Consider the following 7,581-nt stretch of genomic DNA (forward strand, 5'->3'; position numbering starts at 1 on the left):
GTAGAGACCCTGGGAGCTCTGACATCATGTCATACTGGAAATACGTGGAGACGCAGTGATATTTTCTATGCGCCCATGTACCCATACAATTCCAGCCATGGTGGGATTGTTCTGTTTGCCATTGTGTGCTGTGGTTCAATAAAGTATTGCCACACTGTTTTACCTTAACCCTGTGTTGTCTGTGTAGTGTTTTGCCCACTGGGAGATAGAGCGGGCGTTCAGTGGTATGAGCCGTGGTCCATGCAGTCTTGCTAAAGACAGCCGGGCCAGCGGACGAGAGCACCCACTGACCCCGTTTCTCCGTAACAACATGTATACCAGTGTATACCAGGATGGGGGATAAGGATGGGTGACTATATATACCAAACTTGGGGACAAAGATGGGGAACATATATATACCAGGATGGGGGATATATATACCAGGTTGAGGGATGGGGGAAGTATATACCAGGATATGTATATCAGGATGGGGGATATGTATATACCAGGATGGGGGATATGTATATACCAGGATGGGGGATGTGTATATCAGGATGGGGGATGTGTATACCAGGATGGGGGGAAGTATATACCAGGATGGGGGATGTGTATATCAGGATGGGGGATGTGTATACCAGGATGGGGGACATATATACCAAGTTGGGGGACAAGGATGGGGGGGAAGTATATACCAGGATGGGGGATGTGTATACACCAGCATAGGGGACTGTATATACCAGGATGGGGGACGTGTATACACCAGGATGGGGGACGTGTATATCAGGATGGGGGATGTATATACCAGGATGGGGGACGTGTGTATCAGGATGGGGGATGTATATACCAGGATGGGGGACGTGTATACACCAGGATGGGGGATGTATATACCAGGATGGGGGATGTATATACCAGGATGGGGGACGTATATACCAGGATGGGGGACGTATATACCAGGATGGGGGACGTATATACCAGGATGGGGGACGTATATACCAGGATGGGGGATGTATATACCAGGATGGGGGACGTGTGTATCAGGATGGGGGATGTATATACCAGGATGGGGGACGTGTATATCAGGATGGGGGACGTGTATACACCAGGATGGGGGATATATATACCAGGATGGGGGGGTGTATATACCAGGATGGGGGATGTGTATACCAGGATGGGGGGATGTGTATACCAGGATGGGGGATGTGTATACCAGGATGGGGGATGTGTATACCAGGATGGGGGATGTATATACCAGGATGGGGGACGTATATACCAGGATGGGGGACGTGTATATCAGGATGGGGGACGTGTATACAAGGATGGGGGACGTGTAAACCAGGATGGGGGATGTATATACCAGGATGGGGGACGTGTGTATCAGGATGGGGCATGTATATACCATGATGGGGGACGTGTATATCAGGATGGGGGAACGTGTATACACCAGGATGGGGGATATATATACCAGGATGGGGGGGTGTATATACCAGGATGGGGGATGTGTATACCAGGATGGGGGATGTGTATACCAGGATGGGGGATGTGTATACCAGGATGGGGGACGTGTATACCAGGATGGGGGACGTGTATACCAGGATGGGGGACGTGTATACCAGGATGGGGGATGTGTATACCAGGATGGGGGACGTGTATACCAGGATGGGGGATGTATATACCAGGATGGGGGACGTGTATATCAGGATGGGGGACGTGTATATCAGGATGGGGGATGTATATACCAGGATGGGGGACGGGTATATCAGGATGTATATACCAGGATGGGGGACGTGTATACACCAGGATGGGGGATGTATATACCAGGATGGGGGATATGCATATCAGGATGGGGGATGTGTATACGAGGATGGGGGATGTGTATACCAGGATGGGGGATGTGTATACCAGGATGGGGGATGTATATACCAGGATGGGGGACGTGTATACCAGGATGGGGGACGGGTATATCAGGATGTATATACCAGGATGGGGGACGTGTATACACCAGGATGGGGGATGTATATACCAGGATGGGGGATATGCATATCAGGATGGGGGATGTGTATACCAGGATGGGGGATATGTATATCAGGATGGGGGATGTGTATACCAGGATGGGGGATGTGTATACCAGGATGGGGGATGTGTATACCAAGTTGGGGGACATATATACCAAGTTGGGGGACAAGGATGGGGGGGGAAGTATATACCAGGATGGGGGATGTGTATACACCAGGATAGGGGACTGTATATAGCAGGATGGGGGACGTGTATACCAGGATGGGGGACGTGTATATCAGGATGGGGGATGTATATACCAGGATGGGGGACGTGTGTATCAGGATGGGGGATGTATATACCAGGATGGGGGATGTGTATACACCAGGATAGGGGATGTATATACCAGGATGGGGGACGTGTATATCAGGATGGGGGATGTATATACCAGGATGGGGGACGTGTGTATCAGGATGGGGGATGTATATACCAGGATGGGGGACGTGTATACACCAGGATGGGGGATGTATATACCAGGATGGGGGATGTATATACCAGGATGGGGGACGTATAAACCAGGATGGGGGACGTGTATACCAGGATGGGGGACGTGTGTATCAGGATGGGGGACGTGTGTATCAGGATGGGGGATGTGTATACACCAGGATGGGGGATGTATATACCAGGATGGGGGATGTGTATATCAGGATGGGGGATGTGTATACACCAGGATGGGGGACGTATATACCAGGATGGGGGGGATGTATACACCAGGATGGGGGATGTATATACCAGGATGGGGGACGTGTGTATCAGGATGGGGGATGTGTATACACCAGGATGGGGGATGTATATACCAGGATGGGGGACGTGTATATCAGGATGGGGGACGTGTATACCAGGATGGGGGACGTGTATACCAGGATGGGGGACGTGTATACCAGGATGGGGGACGTGTATACCAGGATGGGGGACGTGTATACCAGGATGGGGGACGTGTATATACCAGGATGGGGGACGTGTATACCAGGATGGGGGACGTGTATATCAGGATGGGGGATGTATATACCAGGATGGGGGACGTGTATATCAGGATGTATATACCAGGATGGGGGACGTGTATACACCAGGATGGGGGATGTGTATACCAGGATGGGGGATGTGTATACCAAGTTGGGGGACATATATACCAAGTTGGGGGACAAGGATGGGGGGGGGAAGTATATACCAGGATGGGGGATGTGTATACACCAGGATAGGGGACTGTATATAGCAGGATGGGGGACGTGTATACCAGGATGGGGGACGTGTATATCAGGATGGGGGATGTATATACCAGGATGGGGGACGTGTGTATCAGGATGGGGGATGTATATACCAGGATGGGGGATGTGTATACACCAGGATGGGGGATGTATATACCAGGATGGGGGACGTGTATACCAGGATGGGGGACGTGTATATCAGGATGGGGGATGTATATACCAGGATGGGGGACGTGTGTATCAGGATGGGGGATGTATATACCAGGATGGGGGACGTGTATACACCAGGATGGGGGATGTATATACCAGGATGGGGGATGTATATACCAGGATGGGGGACGTATAAACCAGGATGGGGGACGTGTATACCAGGATGGGGGACGTGTGTATCAGGATGGGGGACGTGTGTATCAGGATGGGGGATGTGTATACACCAGGATGGGGGATGTATATACCAGGATGGGGGATGTGTATATCAGGATGGGGGATGTGTATACACCAGGATGGGGGACGTATATACCAGGATGGGGGGGGATGTATACACCAGGATGGGGGATGTATATACCAGGATGGGGGACGTGTGTATCAGGATGGGGGATGTGTATACACCAGGATGGGGGATGTGTATACCAGGATGGGGGACGTGTATACCAGGATGGGGGACGTGTATACCAGGATGGGGGACGTGTATACCAGGATGGGGGACGTGTATACCAGGATGGGGGACGTGTATATACCAGGATGGGGGACGTGTATACCAGGATGGGGGACGTGTATACCAGGATGGGGGACGTGTATACCAGGATGGGGGACGTGTATACCAGGATGGGGGACGTGTATATACCAGGATGGGGGATGTGTATATCAGGATGGGGGATGTATATACCAGGATGGGGGACGTGTATATCAGGATGTATATACCAGGATGGGGGACGTGTATACACCAGGATGGGGGATGTATATACCAGGATGGGGGATGTGTATACCAGGATGGGGGACGTGTATACCAGGATGGGGGATGTATATACCAGGATGGGGACATATATATATATACCAGGATGGGGACATATATATATATATATACCAGGATGGGGACATATATATACCAGCTGTGTGAAGAAGTGTTCACCCCCTACCTGATTTCTTATTCTTTTGCATGTTTGTTCCACTTAAATGTTTCCGACACCAAACAAATGTAAATATTAGACAAAGATAACACAAGTAATCACAAAATGCAGTTTATAAATGAAGATTTTATTATTAAGGGAAAAAGAAATCCAAACCTCCAGGGCCCTGTGTGAGAAAGTGATTGCCCACTCCCCTGCCTAAAACATAAACTAATTGTGGTTTATCACATCTTTGGGAAGCTGAGATCACATTTCCTAGCCAGACCCAGGCCTGATTACTGACACACCTGTTCTCAATCAAAAGATCACTTAAATAGGACCTGCCTGACAAAATGAAGCAGACCAAAAGATCCATAAAATCTAGACCTCATGCTGCAATCCAAAGAAATTCTGAAACAAATTATAAACAAAGTGAGATCTATCAGTCTGGAAAAGGTTATAAAGCCATTTCTAAAGCTTTGGGACTCCAGAGAACCACAGTGAGAGCCATTATCCACAAATGGAGAAAACATGGAACAGAGGTGAACCTTCCCAGGAGTGGCCGGCTGAACAGAACAAAATTACCCCAAGAGCACAATGACGACTCATCCAATAGGTCACAAAAAAGACACCAAACAACCACAAGCGTCACTTGCCTCAGTTAAGGTTTATGACTCCACCATAAGAAACTGGGCAAACATGGCTGCATGGCAGAGTGCCAAGACGAAAACCACTGCTACGCAGTAAGAACATAAAGGCTCGTCTCAGTTTTGACAGAAAACATCTTGATGTTCCCCAAGACGTTTGGGAGAATACTGTGTGGACCGACGAGACAAAAGTTTGAACTTTTTGGAAGGTGTATGTCCCATTACATCTGGCTTACAAGTAAGACAGCATTTCAAAACAGGAATATCATACCAACAGCAAAACATGGTGGTGATAGTGTGACGGTCTGGGGCTGTTTTGCTGCTTCATGTCTTGGTAGACTTACTGTGATAAATGGAACCATAAATTCTGCTGTCTACCAAAAAATCCTGAAGAATATCTGACCATCCGTTCGTGACACTTGGGTTATGTAACAGGACAATGATCCAAAACACGCCAGCAAGTCCACCTCTGAATGGCTTAAGAAAAACAAAATTAAGACTTTGGAGTGGCCTAGTCAATGTCCTGACCTTAATCCAATGAGATGCTGTAATGACCTTAAAATGGCGGTTCATGTTCAGAGACCTTTAATGTGGCTGAATTACAACAATTCTACAAAGATGAGCGGCCAAAATCCCTCCAGAGCGTTGTAAAGACTTATTACCAGTTATTGCAAATGATGGATTGCAGTTGCTGCTAAGGACCCAACCAGTTATTCAGTTATTAGGTTTAGGGGGCAATCACTTTCTCACACAGGGCCCTGAAGGTTTGGATTTCTTTTTTCCTTAACAATAAAGACCTTCATTTATAAACTGCATTTTGTGATTACTTGTGTTATCTTTGTCTAATACTTAAAGGGAACCTTTTTCTCCCCCCCCCCCCCCCGGGACGTGTATGACCTATTAATATGGGCGTACAGGTAATATAATTGTTATACTGCTCTTACCTGTTTGCCTCTCATTTATGGTCTTGTTGCTGAGAAATGTTATATTCTGTCTTTATGCTAATGATTTCTTCCAGGCTCGGGGCCAGCGGTGCTGTAAGAAATCCCTGGCCCCTGTCCTCATTATAATACTACCCCCCTCCCATCAGTGTCAGTTATGGCCCCGGAATCCCACGCCTGCGTCCTGCACTCCCCCAGAAATACGTACCTCATCCTCCCTTCTATGGGCGCTGCATTCAGGGATCTTCTGCGCAGGCGCGTCACTGTGGCATCCTGTGCGCGCTGATAATATGCTCTCCCCACTTCCTCCCTGCATAGTCAGCGCCATATACACATGGTTCCTAGCGATGACTGTGCAGGGAGGAAGTGGGGAGAGAATATTATAGGTGCGCACACTGGAGATCTGGATTTTTGAGGGAGTGCAGGGCGCAGGTGCGGGATCCCACAAACATGCAAAAGAAAATCAGGAAGGGGGCAAAGAATTTTTCACACAACTGTATATAAATATATACCAGGACGAGAGACGTATATACCAAGATGGCCCCTGGATAATGGACATACGGTGTATCACAAAAGTGAGTACACCCCTGATATTTCTGTAAATATTCTCTTTTCCTGGGACAACACTGAGGATCAGCCTGTGACACAATGTACAGTACTCAGTGTTCGGCCTGTATAACAGGGTAACTGTGCTGCCTCTAACTCCACACACAGCCATTAATGTCTAAACCACTGGCAGCAAAAGGGAGTACACCCCGAGGTGAAAATGGCCAAAGTGTGAATATTTGGTGTGGCCTCCATTATTTTCAGCCTTAAAGGCCCTGCTTGCTATCCTGTGGAATCAGTCACAGCAGTGCAGTAAAGTGTCATCGCCTGCACTACGTGCTCTTAGCTGTAGAGGGCGCTGGTTGTTTCCGGCAGCACAATAATATATCTTATTGCGGTGCAGCGACCGTCAAGGTCACGTGATCCAGGATCCACATTAATCAGATGCACGGACCCATCCCCGAAATGTTAGCGGACATCTCCAGCTATTGCTACAACTTCTAGGATGTCTGGAGGGCCACACGCTGGGAGCTGAGGAGTCCTGATGTCACGGTGCTCCTGTCTGCAGCCTGTGTCACCAGTCTAGAGGCTGATCAATGGCGACACCTGGTGGCCACTCTGAGACATGCATGTACATAGCTCCTATGCAGGTAATGTGTCTGCCTGGTAACTGGCTCCACTGCAGCTCCAGTCCTGTGGGCAGCTCACATCACCGCTGCAGCCAATCACTTAGCTCAGTGGCTCTGCGCATATAGATGGTACAAGCTGCTTAGTGATTGGCTGCAGCGGTGGTGTGATATGTACACAGACAGAAGCAGGAAGGCAGTGCTGGACCCGGCCCCATCTGGCGTTATTTTATGACTCCAAGCGTTTGGGTTCCACTTTCCTGGAGGAAAACCCCTTAACCTCATAGTTTGTAAGCTTACGAGCAGGGCCCTCACTCCTCTTGATATCTGTTTTGAACTGTATTTCTGTTATGCTGTAATGTCTATTGTATGTACAAGTCCCCTCTATAATTTGTAAAGCGCTGCGGAATATGTTGGCGCTATATAAATAAAAATTATTATTATTATTAACAACATGCAGAAGAAATGTCAGCCAGGCA

Source organism: Ranitomeya imitator, chromosome 7 (genome assembly GCF_032444005.1).
Source record: "Ranitomeya imitator isolate aRanImi1 chromosome 7, aRanImi1.pri, whole genome shotgun sequence".
Lineage (NCBI taxonomy): Eukaryota > Metazoa > Chordata > Amphibia > Anura > Dendrobatidae > Ranitomeya > Ranitomeya imitator.